This window comes from Martes martes, assembly GCF_963455335.1.
Source record: "Martes martes genome assembly, chromosome: 6".
NCBI classification, from domain to species: domain Eukaryota; kingdom Metazoa; phylum Chordata; class Mammalia; order Carnivora; family Mustelidae; genus Martes; species Martes martes.
The window spans coordinates 37,666,470-37,684,568 of NC_137893.1; the positions used below are offsets into that span (position 1 = coordinate 37,666,470).

At 37.5% G+C, this 18,099-nt stretch overlaps 1 pseudogene across 1 annotated transcript; it reads left to right on the plus strand.

Moving 5' to 3' along the window:
- Positions 1 to 1,067: 1,067 nt before the first annotated feature.
- Positions 1,068 to 16,473, plus strand: LOC308344295 (14-3-3 protein theta-like; annotated as a pseudogene). The gene is made up of 2 exons: positions 1,068 to 1,146; positions 15,623 to 16,473. The product of its transcript is annotated as a 14-3-3 protein theta-like (transcript).
- Positions 16,474 to 18,099: the final 1,626 nt, after the last annotated feature.

Genomic DNA, 18,099 nt, shown 5'->3' on the forward strand with positions numbered 1-18,099 from the left:
CATATTAGAAAACAGTAGTGTTGAAAATATGATACTGGACTGTTATTTAAAAGTTTACAACAATTTTTGGGTTGTCTGACTGGCTCAGTCGGAAAAGCATGCAACTCTTGATTTCTGGATCTTGAGTTCAAGCCCCATGTTCGGTGTAGAGAGTACTTAAGAAAAATCTTTAAAAACAAAACAAAAGCTACAGCAATATTCTGTCTCTAGAAGTGGAAGAGTGGTATTTACCTTTGGGACAGAGGTCTTTTCAACAAAATTGTGGAGCCCTTTTATTCATATAGCTGTAGAGAAAATGCTACTCACGTTTCCTGGAGTTCTTCCCAAATGCAGGTGATGAAAAACAAGTTATATACTCAATCCCTTAAGGTAAATTGAGTTCTTCTGAAGATTCAGAATGATTTTCCTTTCTTGTATTTGGAATTAGCCTTTCAACATTTGAAAATTATTAATTATTCTTAGAATAGGCCTTTAACTTATTGTCATCAGTTATCACAAAGATTGGAAACTAAAACCAGTAATGCTAGTGAGAATTAAACTTCTTTTTATTTCATCCTTTAAAAAAACCCATAAATGGGTGCCTGGGTGGCTCAGCCATTAGGTGGCTGCTTTTGGCTCAGGTCATGATCATAGGGTTCCTGGATGAAGCCCCAAGTCAGGCTTCTTGCTCAGTGAGAATTCTGCTTCTCCTTCTCCCTCTCTCTCTCTTTCCCTCTCTCCTGGCTCGTGCTCTCTGCCTCACTCTCTCTCTGTCAAATAAATAAATAAATAAATAAATAAAATTTAAAAAAATAAAAAGACAATTGTCTTGATTTTTGATACTTTGTTTTCTCCTTTTTCACAATGTGTAAGAATAATAAAGAATGTCTCATTGGGAAAAGAAAAAGCAGAGGGCACCTGTCTTGGTTCGGGTTTCTCTAGGAGCAGACTCTGAGACAAGGTTGTCTGCAAATAGTTGATTTGGAAAGTGAAACCAAGTAAGAGAAAACACCAGTGGGAGAGTAACACATGAGGCATGGAAGAGAGAAAAGCCAACAGATAGAGTGTGAGGAAACCAGTGACCACAGATGGCAGTTAGAGCTCATTCCTTTGGCCAGAATCCGGTAGATGATAGAGAACATGCCTCAGAGTTACCCAAGGAGGAAGGTATTTGTCACTAATACTTTGTCCATTACTGGTCGAGGGCAGATCTGGGGCAAATTTATTCTTTGGCACTTGCAGCTTGCCCTGTGTGGGAGCTGAACATGCTCCCATGTTCAAGAAAAAGCCTTCAGGCCAAGAGAATTACAGTATTCGCAGTAAGCAGGCTTTGTTATATAGATATATATTTTTAAAAATAAATAAATAAAGACTACAGCAAACAAAAATTGAACACTTAATGGAAATAAAAAGTTTTACTGCCAAACAGAGAACTTAATCTACCATGGAGTTTAGGAAGGTTCTTGAAAATGAGGAATGGGGGCACCTGGGTAGCTCAGTCAGTTAAGCCGAAGCCTTCAGCTCAGGTCATGATCCCAGAGTCTTGGAATTGAGTCCCACGTTAGGCTTTTTGCTCAGGGGGGAGCCTGCTTCTCTCTCAGCCTCTGCTTGCCACTCTACCTGTTCGTGCTGTCTCTCTTTTTGACAAATAAATACATAAAATCTTTAATAAAAAATAAAAATAAATTAACTAATTTTTTAAAAAGGAAGAAAATGAGGAATGGGATAGGAGAAATAGAGTGGGTCTTTTCAAAGGAGAAGGTTGCAACTCCCTGCTGTCTCATATTAGGAAAGCAAAGTGTCTGAATGTGGCCGAAGAGCTGACCGGACTGTATCTGAGTTTGTTATTTAAGCTGTGAGTTAACTGGAAATGGTCTGCTGTATATGCATGGTGCTCAATGTTGACATTATGTTGTCCAGATGCTTCTGCTTGGCACGTGAAGTCTCCTCCTCAGGATTGTGGAATTCAGCTGACTCTGCTCTGTGTATGACCTGCCAGAGCTGGGATTATGGTGCCAGTCAGGTCTGCCCCAGGATCAGCAGCCTGAGTGAGTAGCCCATTCGAGTTTATCAGATGAGTGTCAGCAAAGAAAATAACACCATTTTTGATAAGTGTTGTATTAATTTCAGACAGCGCTTGGGGAATAAGCCACATATTTCTTGATAGAACTTGCAATCGGCCCTGAAGGGAAATAAAGTCCCCACAGTTGATCATCATGGGATTTGGAAGTACCAAGGAGGAAACTAGGTGAGATTGTCTTAGTCTTAATTATGTGATTTCTAGAAATTAAATGTTGTAGTGATTATGTAAGTTGTCCATATTGTACAATTCTGGGGCATAATAAAGGCAACTAACTACTTATATACGGAGAAAGATTTACCAAGTTTTGGCCTAAAAGCATGTGATTTTTTAAAATTTTTTGACCTAGAAATTAAGTGAAAAGAGATTAAAGATGATTATGAGAAGGAAGGAAGTAGCACTAATGAATGTCTAATAGATACATAAGCATATCAGTACAAATATAAGGAAAAGATATACATTTTTCTTTTATATTTTCAATAACCCTAATTTATAAATTAGGAAATGGACATTTCCTAAAGAAGGGTATTACGTACCTGTCATGTAATTCTCTGGGAAGGATACCCCTCACTATTACAGCATTTCAGCCATCAATGCCCCTGAATCTACTCATGAAGAAACCTGATGCAAAACCCAAATGGGGAATGTTCTGAGAAGTGGGGAAGAGGCTATCTTCCTCAAAAATATCAATGCCAAGACAAACAAAAGCAAAAAACAAAGGAAGTTTGTGGAAATGTTCCAGATCAAAAGAGAAAAAAGTAGGCATGACAATGAAATATAACACCTGGTTCTGAACTGGATCCTAAAGGGAAATTTTACTATAAAGATCATTATGGAGTCTATTTTAAAAAAATTAGAATATAGTTGTGATATCATATGAAAGTACTATATTAAAGTTAAAATTTACTAAGTAGATATCTGTTTGTGGCTATGTAAGAGAATATCCTTATTTGTAGGAAAGAAATATTGAGGAATTTAGGGTAAATGACCACTTTGTATGCAACTTACTCTCAAATGGGAAAATATTATATCACATTATATTACATAATGTTTTATATTATAGATATATAGAGATCCATATATATTTTAATATACAATATTATATTATATATATTATATATATTATACATAGTATTAATATATAATATATAATGTATTGTTTATTATTTGTATACTAATTTATATATTATTAATCACTCTATATTTATATATTTATAGTATACAGTATAGATAAAGAGTGAGAGAGCATGGTAAAGCAAATGGGGTGAACTCTTGTTAAGAGGTGAGACCAGGTAGGGTATTGATATTGGTAATGGGTATTTATACGCTTTCTTATTTTTGCCACTTTCTGTATGTTTGTAGGTAATTCCAAATAATTTTTTAAAAGATCACGGATTTTGGGATACCTGAGTGGCTCTGTCAATCAAGCAACTACCTTTGGCTCAGGTCATGCTCCTGGGGTCCTGGGATTAAGTTGTCCCGTCATCCCTCCAACCCAGAAACTGGGCTCCTAGCTCAGGGGGGAGCCTGCTTCTTCCTCTGCCTTCATCTCTCCCTGCTTGTGCTCTCTCTCTCTCTCTCTGACAAATAAATAAAAAAAATCTTTTTAAAAAAATGTGGGTTTTGACATCAGAAAGATACAGTTTGAAATCCTGAGAAATCTTAGGTAAGCTAGTTGGCTTCTCTGCATCTCAACGTTCTCTTTTTAAAACAAAGATAATCATATCACTTTGCACTATTATCATGAGAGTAAAACGAATCGCTCTTTGGAACATAACAAATAGGTGATCAGCAAAGGTTAGCCCTTCCCTCAGAGTCCAAACTCATCTCCCAGATAAATATCATTGCTAAATCCAGTTTCTACAAGATTGATTAAATCCTCATGTCTTTTTAATAACCTTTACATTTCATATTTTAAAAATTACACAATGGTAGAGATTTTAAGTTGTAAATTATGGTCTTACTCTGATAGAATGTGAAATCTTTAAAGTTCAGAAATATTTTGTATTTATGTTGGCATTCCTAGTACCTAGCTTAATTTTTGGCACTTAATAGATACTCACTGCATGTTTATTGAACGGTGATCAATAATCCACACCAGATATAATTAAAATTTGATACTACTATGGTGTCCAAAGGATGATATTACGGCTGTAATATAGGCCTCTGGATGCCCTAGTCACTGAAGAGCTGGTCTGAGATGAAAAGAATTGAGTGAAGCATTTCCCCTACCGCTGCTCTCACAGCCATTCTGATCTAGACCACATATCGAGCCATTTTTCTTCCCCTTGCTATCCATATTGTTTCTTTCAGAGATACTCAATGCCAAACATTTTATACAGCCCGCAGTCTTCTTCCTTAGAGGGGCTTGGTTCTAACATTTTCTCTCAATTCCTCTATATTTTTTTTGAAGTAAACATTGTTTAAATTGAAATCAGTCTTTGTTTCCTTATTTCTCATTTTGAATCCAGGAAATGTGTTTAAATGGAACCAGTTAAGGCAAATATTGATTGAAGTCGCATGTGTGTGGTAGTTCGCTTAACACACTGGTTCTTAACCAGCATGATTTTGCCCTCAGGGAACACAAGGTAACGTCTGGAGACATTTTGGCTGTCAGAACTGGGGGTGGTGGTAATGCTGGCATCTAACTGGCAGAAACCAGGGATCCTACAGTGCACAGGCCCCGCCAGAAGAATTATCTTGGCCCCAAATATCCATAGTGCTAGAGTTGAGAAACCCTGATTTTAAGTGAAGGAGAAAGACTGCCATCAGAAATATTTAGTTAGATTTGATTTTCAAATAGAGATGAAACTACAAATTATTGAATCAAAGTCATACTTGTGTTTTGTAGACAAGTTTAATTGCATTTCAGCTTTATATTTACCATTACGACCTGTCTAACACAGATGTTTACAGAACGTCTATACTATCATATGACAAGAATGCTTTCCATTTAACATAACTTTTCTCTGGCTTATCCCACTGGTTTTAGAACCATCTTAAGTTTGTCATTCAAAATCAGGTCACTTTGGTTTTGAAATTACTTTCACTTCTCATTGATTTCTGAAATTTCCTATTCCTATATAATGATGAAAATATAATCCTTTTTATTTTCTCACCTTAGCAAAGGGATTCTCAACTTAGGATCTACCCTGGAATCACCTGGGGAGCTTTTTAAACCCAATACTTGGAATGCCTAGGTGGCTTAGATGGTTAAGCAGCCGACTCTTGGTTTTGGCTCAGGTCATGATCTCATGGGTGGTGGGATTGAGCCCCAAAGCAGGCTCTGTGATCAGTAGGGAGTCTGCTTGAGATTTTCTCCCTCTGGCCCTCTCCCGCTCAAATAAATAAATAATAAATAATATAATATAATATAATATAATTATATAATATAATAATAAATAAATAAATAATTCTTAATTTTAAAAAAGTAGAAGTAAAAATTCTAATGCTTTGGTCCCACCCCAAAGATTTTGATTTGATTGCTCTAGGGTGTGGCCTGGGCATCAGTCATTGTAAGAGACCCCTAGGTGATAATATGTAGTTAAATTTTAGAAACAACTTTGTATATTCTTTTCAGCCAAATTCATCAATGATAGCTATTAACATTTTAATTTTTGAAATGGTTTATTTAAAAAATATAATGTGAAAACAACATCATAAAATAATGTTCTGTGAATAGGTTCTAAGAAATAAGTCCTTAGCTACTGAATCAGTTCTGTTCTTGCTTCAGGAAAACTTTGTTTTTGTTAGACTTTTTCTCTATCACATTAATGAATGTGGGAATGATCCTACTAGATCCTACTAGACTTTTTCTCTATCACATTAATGAATGTGGGAATGATCCTACTAGACTAGATCCTACTATTAATGAATGTGGGACTATAATTTTCTCCAAACCTTTAGCTTTTAGCTCTATGCTTAACAACTTTATAGAAGCTGTCAATATCATGGAGCTTACATGCCATTGCAATTTCATTTATTATTCCTTATGGTGTTCTGGACCCCACGGTAAACACGAACGTCATGCCATCCAATTCTCAGAATATCGGAGTGAGATGGAATAGGAATTATTTTTCTCCTTTTGGATGAGAAAAATGACTTCAGATATGAAGTAACTTACCCTGAGGTTTGAAGCTAGTAAGTGGTAAACCTAGAATTTGAACTCTAGTCTATCTTTGCAAAGCCCATGGTTGTAATGACTTGGGAATCCTCCCTATGAGGCTCACTGACTAGTTAATGCTGAGTATCTCAGAGGCCAGAGGGAAAAACAAAGATGGGCAGGATATGAGATGTTCTCCCACCCCTTGTCATCTTCTTAATCCTTCTACATTTCTTTCATTTCTCTACTAGTCTGGCTGGAGAAGCTCCACTTTGGAGTGTTTTGGTGGAGCTGAGTTTGACAGTTCTCAGGGAAAATATCTCCACTGAATACAAGTGGAAATTGTGCAACAGCACCCTTTGTAAAGGGGCTGAAGACCTTGGTTATAAGCACAAAAGAGCAGACCTACCAAAGGGTGAATAGAATTCTGAGCAGAGTGTCTTCCTTTTCTCCACTGTTCTGTTGATCACACTGGGAGTACAGTGGTTAGGACTCTTTTGTTGCAAGCAACTGAAATAAAATTTGAGGAGAACTGGGGACCTGGAACAAACAGATTATTCTTTCTCTCCCTCTTTTTTTTTTTTTTTTTTTTTTTTGAGTATGGCTGGAAGAGAAGGCTGAAGAACCGTGAGAAAGGCAGAGGCCAGATAGATACCAAAGGTCTTCACAGAAGAGATCACGTAATAGATTCACTAGGGCTCAACATTTATTTATTTATTGGTTTTGTTTGTTTATTATCCTTACATTACTAAGTTGCAAAATCTCAGGACAGAAAGTTGGACTGGCTAGTTTGAGGTAAGATGTTCACCCTTTACCTATTCCAGGGCAATGAGAGGGTGAGTGATAGGATCTGGTGGAAGAAGCTTTTGGTTTTTCATAAGATGAGGCCAAGGTGGTTTGATTTATTCTCCCACCAAAACTATTTGCACGCAGTGTGGGTTAAGCAGTTACCCAAAAAGAAATAGGGATGTAGACAGAACTGATGAATGCACTGCTGGGTCTCAGCAGAGGGCACCAGACAACAAAAACAGCACCAGAATTGAAATTGCTGAGGGCATGGCTGATGTTCTCGTAATGCCCTACCAAGGGCCCACTGATCCAGACCCCACTCACTCTCCTGGGCAAAAATAATACCCTTTCTAAACAGAAATGGGACAGCAATATAGTAACCCTTGTTCAATGCTTATTTTGGAGAGGTGATTTATTTCTCCTGCACAGTGTTGGAGAAATAATTGTATTTGTGTATTTTCTTTTAAACCACATAAATAAACAATTTAAAAAAAACCAAAAACACAGAACAGGAGCTTTCACAGAGTCATGTTTCTTCTTCTCTTGAGAGAAAGAAAATCTGCCAATTGTGGACAAAAATCTGTTGGACCAGAAAAGAGGCTGCTATTTCTAGACAGGCATGAGCTCTCCAACTCATCTTAGGCACCACCACTTACTTGGGCCCCCCTCCCTCATTTTCAGTACCTGCATGGTCCCTGGGGTTGTCCCTGGGGTTCTTAAACTTTTCTATGAGGGATCTCCAGGAAGCTTCTTGCTGATTTGTCAAACTCAGAAAAGTCAGAATTTTCTGCCAGCGATTACTCATTTAGTTGCTACACCTTTGCATCTGACGGGATCCTTCATCCCTTTTCACTCTAGTTCTGTCCACTCCTATCTTTCCAGAAGTTTGGAACTAGTACATCCAGATCCACAGCTGAGATTGGGAAACTGTGTCATTATGACCTCTTCTGGAGCTGAATTCTGAGCTTCCACACATTTCTTCAGGCCAAGAACCTCTACAAGACCCCTTCTCTGAGCCATGCATTCTCCTTGGCATGGCCTCTTCCTAGGTGTTTAGTTTCTACCATTCTGCAAAACTACCAATTCAGTTCATGAAGACACTCACAACTTGCTCTGACCATATGTGTCTGGCGGCCCCTTAGACTCTGGCACTGACCTTTTCCCCATAAGTGAAGTGGGAATTCATTCTCCAACTGGTCCTGGGAGAAGCAGTGATTCCACTCAAGGCCATGAAGGCACTTACTAGTGATCACCTGCTCTTACTGCCCCAACTTCACCTGATAGGTGAAGCATCGATCATCGATTATGCATGGCCTTTGCAGGTGTCCTGGAGAAAAACATCAGAGAGAAGATGTTCACTCTTTAGTTGACTCTGCTGGCATACACCAGTGAGTTTCATACATCTTTTTTATCTGGCCATTAGGCAGGCTTTCAAGAGATACCTGAATATTAGAGTGAATTCCATCATGTCCTATCCACAGAATGTTTTTCCTGATAAACAGAGTAAAAATACTAAAAAACCAAAGAGCTACAAAGAAAAGTGAGCGATGCATTTTGGAAATGTCTCCCTTAACGACTCTCTCACTGCCGTGCCTGCTTTGCAGCACCAGAGGAGCTTGCTTTCTTTCTTTCTTTAAGATTTTATTTATTTATTTGACAGAGAGATCACAAGTAGGCAGAGAGGTAAGCAGAGTGAGGGAGGGGGAAGCAGGCTCCCCGCTGAGCAGAGAGGCCGATGTGGGGCTCGATCCCAGGACCCTGAGATCATGACCTGAGCCGAAGGCAGAGACCTAACCCACTGAGCCACCCAGGCGCCCCGAGGAGCTTTCTTAACAACTATCCAAACTTAGACCATGAGACACGGAATGGGAAGCCGTCTCAGCCCAGCGAGGCCATCGAGCTTCATGTCCACTTCTGCGAGGCCAGCTCAGTCCCAGTGGTCCTTTGGTATCTCCAGAGATTGTGTTACATGACTCTGTGAAGACATGGAGACACATAGGCAACTCTGGGAAGGCAGTTTGTGCAGGAGCCCTGTCACTGGGGTCCACTGAGTCTCAGGAAAAATTGGGTGACAGACCTGATTTATGCTAGAAGTTACCTTGCTCTCTTAACAGTTTTTTGAAAGTCATGCTAGAGAATGAATCACTGATTCATCACTGAGCACCAAAAGAAGCAGTTAGGTGGTATGTAGGGGTCATGCTTTCTGAAAAACGGCTAATTTCAACATTAGATTCATCTTCAGGGAGCAAGATGTTCCCAATGATAACTGGAACACATGCTTATGGAGAGGAATGGAGAGAGAGGCAGGCTGAGACTATGCTTAGCATTTTTTCTCTTATGTAACCTTAAAAAGTATTGAAGATATGTGAATTATATATTGTACATGCATGCATATATAACTGTGTTGAGAAGTACCATTCTCTGAGTTAGTAATGTTTTCTTAATCAAATTTTTAAGAATGTCTTTTCATGTTTGGTGGTCATTTTAACATGAAATAGTTGTGAATGTTTTTAAATTTTAGCTCTCTGGGGAGCACTGTATCAAATGTGTATTGGCTTTTGTACATTAAAAAAATGTGATAAAATAATTTCATTTGCACTGTGCTCCAAATTAGGTTAGTTCATGAAGAAATGAGAGATGACTAAACACTGCCCCACCTCCAGCCCTGGGCTCAGACCTGTAAGAGCAGAGGGTAGGGGTGGGGCTGATCCAGTGTGGGGCCATGTGTCTGCTCTCTGCCGCACAGATCAGTTCATCTTTACGGCCTCTGACTGCTGGTCTCTGGGTAACTTTCTTCAACCATACCCACATTTCAGCATTTATTTTGAATGAACTATTGTTTGTTCCCCACTTCCTCCCCAAGTCCCCCACATATGTGTTAGTTTAAAAAATTGTCCGTTCAGATTAGGGTGCCAAAATAGAATTTTTTTTTTTTTTATGTTTGGCTACCACTTTATCCTCTCTTTGTGCTGTGCTTTATTTTGGTCTTTTTGAAAACAAGCTTTATTCTCATTTTTCCACTATTTTTAGTGGCTTATAGATTTGTACTCAAGCTATTTGGATAATACCTTATTATAAAACTGGTTTAAATGCAAACAAAAAATAGCAACAGCAGCCCCAATTCTTTCCTTAGAATTTTTGTTCCAGAAAACTGTGGCCCAGAAGAGACTATGACATCTAGAGAATGTTTTATCATTCCATATTCAAAAGGATAGAAGGGAAGGATATAAGGAGGAACAAAGCAGAATTTCAAGAAGGGCAATGGAGAAAAGGTCTGGGAGGGCAGAGTGTCTTGGAACCCTTTCAGAAACCTGTTCCCATTTCTTCCTGATGACAGTTATGGTCCCTGCACATATGTGAGTACGGAAGGCTCAATCTATAATTATACCACAGACACAGGCTTATAAAGGGACTCCTTTTAACTATTCCTTGGGATTTGATTAATTACTTGCTTATTGCTGAAGACAGAATAGAGTGACCATAACTGGGATTTTAATGGAGAAAATGAGACAGTAGTTAGACAGTTCTTAGCAGAAAGAACTGATGCACTAAAGCTGTAAATGTTTTGGGTTGACTCTACCTCCTCTTCTTGCCCAGCTGTAGGAGACCTTGAGGTTTCCTTGGCTGCCCTGAAGAGCAATGAGACATTTAGTACTCAGATGAGAAGGCTAATCTTGTTGGTTACATTCCACTTTTGAGCTATTTGGGCAGTTAGATTACCAGACAATAATCGTGCACAGTTTATCACCATGTGTCTTTAATAACCCAGACATTTGTGCTTAAGGTTTTAGTGTGGATTAGAATACATATTAGCTGAATATTAATGCATTTAATCAATTTTTTTTAAATTCATGAGTTGTTTTTTTTTTTTCACCTGTACCATTTAGGGTTTCCATTTTTGTTCACAAACACTATAAGAAAGAAATAACTAAGAGGAATAATTTTATTTCATTGTCATCATCATCATCGTCCAATGACGTTTAATTCATAATTAGCATCAATATCAGTACACTGTTCTAGATGCTGTATGAACAAATTTCTTTTAAAAACCATTTTGTTTTTCTTTCCCTTAAATCATGAACAGAGGCGTCACTCATATTTCTGGTCAGGCATCAAATAAATGTGAAATATTGTCGTAAAGCAAAAAATCCTTTACTTCTACAGAAGAAAAAGCCACAAACATCATCTGATGACAGGAGTGGACACACATATACATTCGCACGCACCCGGCTAACCATACACATGTAAGAAAACATATATCATACTAAGAATGATGGAACATAAAGTTATAGAAGAAATATTGTTCACTTTTATTACCTTGCTCAATTGAGTGCAACAAACTTTGAATGAGACCTTATTCAGTGCCATAATCTGTGCTAGGTTTTAGGAGTAGAAAGAGGAATAAAGTATGAACTCTAGCTTTGCAGACCTTAAAGTCCAATGCACACTTAGAAAACTAGAGACATGGTTCACTGCTCAGGAATTGTGCACACACTGTAGGTTATTGTTATAATTAGTATTGTTTTTTTTTTTTTTTGTCAAACTAGTGACCTAGTGAAAGTAAACAGAGCACTTTGTTGATAGAGATGAAAGATTTTTTCCTTTTATCCTACCACACTTAGAACAATGTGCAAAGAATATACAGGGGGTACTATCTTAGCTATTTCCTACCAAAGAATTGGTAACTAGCATTAATCAGTGATGTGATAGCCCTGGTCTGTGTGTATGCATGTGTGTGTGTCTGTGTGTGTGTGCAAGAAAGTGTGCATCCAAGCTTTTCTTTTTCTTTTTCTCTCTCTCTCTCTTTCTTTCAGAGAGAGTGAGAGTTAGAGAGCACAAGCAAGAGGGGAGAGGCAGAGGGAGAAGAAGACTCCCCGCTGAGCAGGAACCCAATGTGGGACTCGATCCCCAGACCCTAGGATCATGACCTGAGCCAAAGGCAGACGCTTAATTGATGGAGACACTCAGGAGCCCCCAAGCTTCTTCTTCTTCTTTTTTTTTTTTTAAGATTTTATTTGTATTTATTTGACAGACAGAGATCACAAGTAGGCAGAGAAGCAGGTGGGGTGGGGGTGGAGGGAAGCAGGTTCCCCATTGAGCAGAGAGTGCCACGCGGGGCTCTATCCCAGAACCCTGAGATCACAACCTGAGTCGAAGGCAGTGGCTGAACCCACTGAGCCACCCAGGTACACCCCAAGCTCTTTTCTTGATGGTCAATTGTGTCAGTTTCCTACTGCAGCTGTAAAAAATTACCAGAAATTCAATGGATTCAACACCTTAAGTTTATTATTTTATGTATCTAGAGGCCAGAAGGACTAAAACCAAGGTATCAACAGGGCTATTTCTCATAAATGCTATAGGGGAGAAGATGCTTTCTTGACTTTTCTAGCTTCTAAGGGGATCCTGCAGGCCATAGCTCATGACTACTCCTCATCTTCAAAGGCAATTGTAGCATCTTCAGTTTTTTCTCTCTTGGACTCTTCTTCTATCACCACATTGCCTTCTCTGACTCTGATCCCTCTTTCCACCTCTTATGAGGATGCTTTTGACTGATAATGTCAGGCCCACATGAATAATCCAAAATAATCTCTCTTGCAGTAATTGGCAACCTGTCTTCATTATTACCTCAGTCCTTATTAGGAGAATGAAACGTTTCTGTTTGGAAATGGATCTGAGCCTCTACATATTTCATAACACTAGGTTTAGAATTATTGACTCTTTCCTCCTTGATTCCTAACTCATACCACTTGCAGCATTCAAAAGGAAAGTCAACAGCTACCGAACAGTCAATACTTGCCACACACTGTTCAGCATACTTCAACAATATGAACCCATGTAATCCCTAAAACCTCCTGTGAGGAAAGTACTGTGGTTGTTTTCCTTTTATAGATGAGCAAATCCAGATAATTTGGCTCAAAGGATCATACTCTGGACTGCTATAATCTACCATCTCACTATTTTAAAGTGTTACCATTCAATCAGTTTATGCCCAATTTAAAGTCACTCTGTTTTAATAACAGGAAAGCATATCCATGGGTTAAGCTTATAAATTTAGAGCAATAACCCACAGTTTGAATACTTGTAAAAAAACATAGAACTTGGACAGAAGACATGAACAGACATTTTTCCAAAGAAGACATATAGATGGCTAACAGACATATGAAAAGATGCTCAACATCACTATCATCAGGGAAATGAAAATCAAAATCATGATGAGATACCACCTCACACCTGTTACAATGTCTAAAATTAACAACACGGGAGACAGCAGATGTTGGTGAGGATACAGAGAAAGGGGAATGCTCTTACACTGTTGATGGGAATGTAAACCGGTGCAGCCACTCTGGAAAACGTATGGAGTTTCTTCAAAAAGTTAAAAATAGAACTACCCTATGACCCAACAATTGCACTACCTAAAGGACACAAAAATACTGATTTGAAGGGCACATGCACCACAATGTTTATAGCAGCACTATCAATAATAGCCTAATTATAGAAAAAGCCCAAACATCCATCAACTGATGAATGGGTAAAGAACATGTGGTGTAAGTATACAATGGAATATTATTCAGCCATCAAAAAGGATGAAATCTTTCATGGATGGAGCTAGAGTGTATTTTGTTAAGTGAAATAAGTTCATTAGAGAAAGGCAGATACCATACGATTTCACCCATATGTGAGATTTAAGAAACAAAACAGATTAACATAGGGGAAGGAAAAACAAAATGGAAAGAGAGTCAAGCAAACCATAAGAGACTCTTAACAACAGAGAACAAACTGAGGGTTGATGGAGGGAGGTCGGTGGGGAATGGGCTAAATGGGTGGTGGGCATTAAGGAGGGCACTTGTTGAGATAAGCACTGGGTGTTATATGCAAGTGATGAATCACTAAATCTATACCTGAAATCAATTTTACCATATATGCTAACTAACTAGAATTTAAATAGAAAATTGAATTTTAAAAAATGATGGAACTTGGAATTGGTTGCCAAAATCACACTATTAAGTAGAATTTTCCTTTTTTTAAACATTTTCTTTAAACTCTACTTCACAGAATTAGAGTGAAAATGTTTAACTTTGGTACTTCTAATGAAGAACAAGAAATCAAGCACATATATTAAACTTCAAATGAACTTACCTGTTTCTTAGCCTATAATATAATGTTTGCTGTCACTATTGCAAACCACTGTGCTATGATTATATTCTCTTTTGTACACTTCCTTTTATAGTGGACAGAGTAGCATCTCTTTTATCCCCACCTCATAAGAAATGACCTTAACCAAAGACTCGCTTGGCAATTTCTTTGTGTAGGAAATTCATTGGCAGAAATTCTGTTAAGTATTACATTGACAAAGTGTAAAACCAAGAAGGAATTTAAGTAAGAGATTGGGAGGCTATCAAAACTATGGAATGGGGATAAAAAGAAAACTTGGCAAAACTGTACACTGCTTTAGACATTCAGTATTTGTGGGTTTTGAGGGATTTATTGATGGTATAAAAGCCTTCTTCATATTAAAGATATTAAATTTATTTGAGTATAAATAAATTTTAATAAGTATCATATATTATATATATTTTTATATATATGATGGATGTATAAAATAAGAATAAATACAAGGGACTATATGAGAAGAGGAGCCACCTGCTAATCCAAGACACAGGTGGGAAAAAAGATGGTAACTTTCAGCTATTCTTTATAGACATAAAGAAATGAGTGACAAGAACTAAAGATTCATGCCATGTGGACTGAAAGGAACCAAAGAATTATCTGGGTATGAAATTTTCTTTCCAGTTCTCATTCATAAGTGGATTTGGTGACATCAAAGATGGTAATTATGAAAAATAAAAATAAGTAAGGCCTTATTTTTTCTGTTTGTGAAATGTGAGGTAAATTATTAAAAAGTTTTAATTTTTAAAAACTTAAATTTTAACATAAAAATAATATGTTAAAATGAAATAAAACCTTGGAACATTAATCTATTACAAATATATTTGGAGTTAGAAGCATCAACTGGAAAATAATTATACATCATTGTGCAAACATTTATTTGTGATCAAGAATCATTAAAATAGAAACTAAAAAAGTAGATGAATCCACTATCATAGTTGGAGACTTCAACATGCCTCTATCATAAATGGATGTATCTAGCAGGCGGAAAATCAGTGAGGACATAGTTGAGCTCAACAATAGTACCCATCACCTGCGTATAATGGGCATCTATAGACAACTTCATCCAGCAACAGCAAAATTCTCATTCTTCTCAAGCTCATATGGAACAGTCACCAAGATAGAGCACATTTTGGTCCATAAAATATACAGTAGTGAATCCAAACAAATAAAAATCATACAATGTTTGCTCCCAGAACACTGTGGAATTAAACTTTGAATCAATAACAAAAGATAACTGGAAAATTCCCAGATTCCTAAAGATTAAAGGACACCTTATTAAATAACACATGGGCCAGAGAATAGATTTCAAGATAAATTTAAAAATATTTTGAACTAAATGGAAACAACGCAACTTAAAAAAAGAATTGTGAGATACAGGAGACTGGAGGGTCCTTGACTGAGGCCAAAAGTGGATCAAGGTGGTGGGACTTGCACCAGGGACATACCTCTCTAGCCAGTCCAGGTGGGTGCTCGTTCTCGCTCTCCTCTCCCTGTCCCCATAGGGAAGACAGAGCTGATCCAAAAGGCAAAACTGGCTGAGCAGGCTGAGCACCAGGATGATATGGCCAAGTGCATGAAGGCTGTGATGGAGTGGGCCACTGAGCTGTCCAACGAGGAGAGAAACCTGCTGTAGGGGCCTACTAGAACAAGATAGTGGACAACAGGTCCACCTGGAGGGTCATCTGGAGCAGTGAGCAGAAAACCTCTGATAAGAAGTTGCAGCTGATTAAGGACTTTCAGTAGAAAGTGGAGTCTGAACTAAGGTCAATCTGCACCATGGTGCTGTAATTGTTGGATAAGTATTTAATAGCCAATGCAACTAATGCAGAGAGTAAGTTCTTACATCTGAAAATGAAGGGAGATTACTTCCAGTACCTTACTGAAGTTGCATGTGGTGATGGTACAAAACAAACTATAGATAATTCCCAAGGAGATCACCAAGAGACTTTTGATATAAGCAAGAAATAGATGCAACCCACACACTCCATTTGCCTGGACTGGTACTTTTAACTTCTCTGTATTTTACTAAGAGATCTTTAATTACCCATATCTTGCCTGTATACTGGCTAAAACAGCTTTTGATGAGCCCATTGCACAACTTGATCTACTGAATGAAGACTCATACAAAGACAACACCTTCACAATACAGTTGCTTAGAGACAACCTAACATTATGGACCTCAGACAGTGCAGGAGAAGAAAATGATGCTGGGAAAGGGGCAGAAAACTAAATGCATACAGGGTATCACCTTCTTCTCTTCAAGAAACCTTTTTGCTCGTCTTCATTCCTTATTCGATTTGGATCTCTTACAGCAAAGAAGCCCATTCACATGGATGGAATCAACTGTTTATAGTCTTTTCATACTGCAGCTTTGGGAAAACTCCATTACTTGATTCGTGCTTGTCTTGACCTTCCTAGCGTGTGGTAACTGCTGTAGAAAAGCACTGATACCTTCATTCCATATTAACATAAGTAACTTCCAAACACTTATGTAGAGGACTAAAAACATACCCAGTTTTTAAGTAATCTGAACCAGTTTGGCAAGTGTCTGTGTTTTGTATTATGGTAAAGATATGAAAATGTAGCTCATTACGATTTAAAAGGTATTCTACATAATTCTTAATTTCTACATTCTCTCCCATACTCTTCTTCAGGCGTTTCCTTTCAGTAAGAAACTTCCCCATGCTCTTACAATATTCCTTTTGGTTAGGAAGCCAGAAGTATTAGATTGAATGGAAAAGCATTTGGCATTTCTGTGCTAGGGGTCACAAGCTGAAATGCCTCCCATATCATATACGATGGAGGTCTTGTGTATCTGTGACAACAGGAATTTTCCTTATTCATTCTTCATTTGTTGCTGCTTAAGTTGACAACTTACGTTTCCAATAAAAATTCACTTACACCCCACCCCCCCAAAAAGAAAAAAATTGTGGGATGCAGTGAAAACAATGCTTAAAGGAAAATTGATATCATTGAATGTCTATATTAGAAAAAAATAAAACCAATAATCTATGTTTATACTTTAAGAAAATAGTAAAAGTAAAACAAATTAAATTCAAAGTAAAGAGAAGAAAAGAAATAATAATAATCAGCACAGAAATCAATAAAATTGAAAACAGGTTATCAATAGAGAAAACCAATGAAACCAAAAGGTATTTCTTGGCAAAGATCAATAATATCAATAAACATTTAGCCAGAATAAGTAAGAAAAGAAGAGAGGGGTCACAAATTACTAATATCAAAAGTGAAATGCATCAATTCCTTGAGATATACAATTTGTCAAAATTTATATGAAAAGAAATAAATAATCTGAATCCATTTATATCTGTTAAATAAATGGAATAAATAATTAAAACCTTCCAAACTAGAGAGCACCAGGGCCATATGGGTTCATTAGTAAATTCTACCAAACATTTAAGAATAAAATTATATCAATTCTCTATGATCTCTTTCAGAGATTGGAGGGAATGCTTCCTAATTTATTCTGAGCCCAACATTACCCTAATGCCAAATCAGACCAAGCCATTATGAGAAAAGAAAAGTACACATAGATATTTCTCTTGACCACAGATATAAAAATTTAAAATAAAATATGAGCAAATCTAATAATGTATGAAAAAATTATATACCATGTAGGACTTATCCCAGGTATGCAAGGCTAGTTCAGCATTCAAAAATCAACTAATGTGATTCATCATATCAACTGGCTAAAAAAGAAAAATCACATGGCCATAGCAATAAATCCAGAAAAAATCATTTAACAAAATCTAATAGCCATTCATGATAAAAAAAACTCTGTCTGCTAGGTATAGAGGGGGACTACTTCAACTTGATAAAAGATATTTACAGGGGTATCTGGGTGGTGCATTTGGTTAAGCATCCAGCTCTTGGTTTTGGCTCAGCTCATGATGTCAGGGTTATGAGATTGAACCCCGTATTGGGCTCCTCACTCAGTGTGGAGTCTGCTTGAGATTCTCTC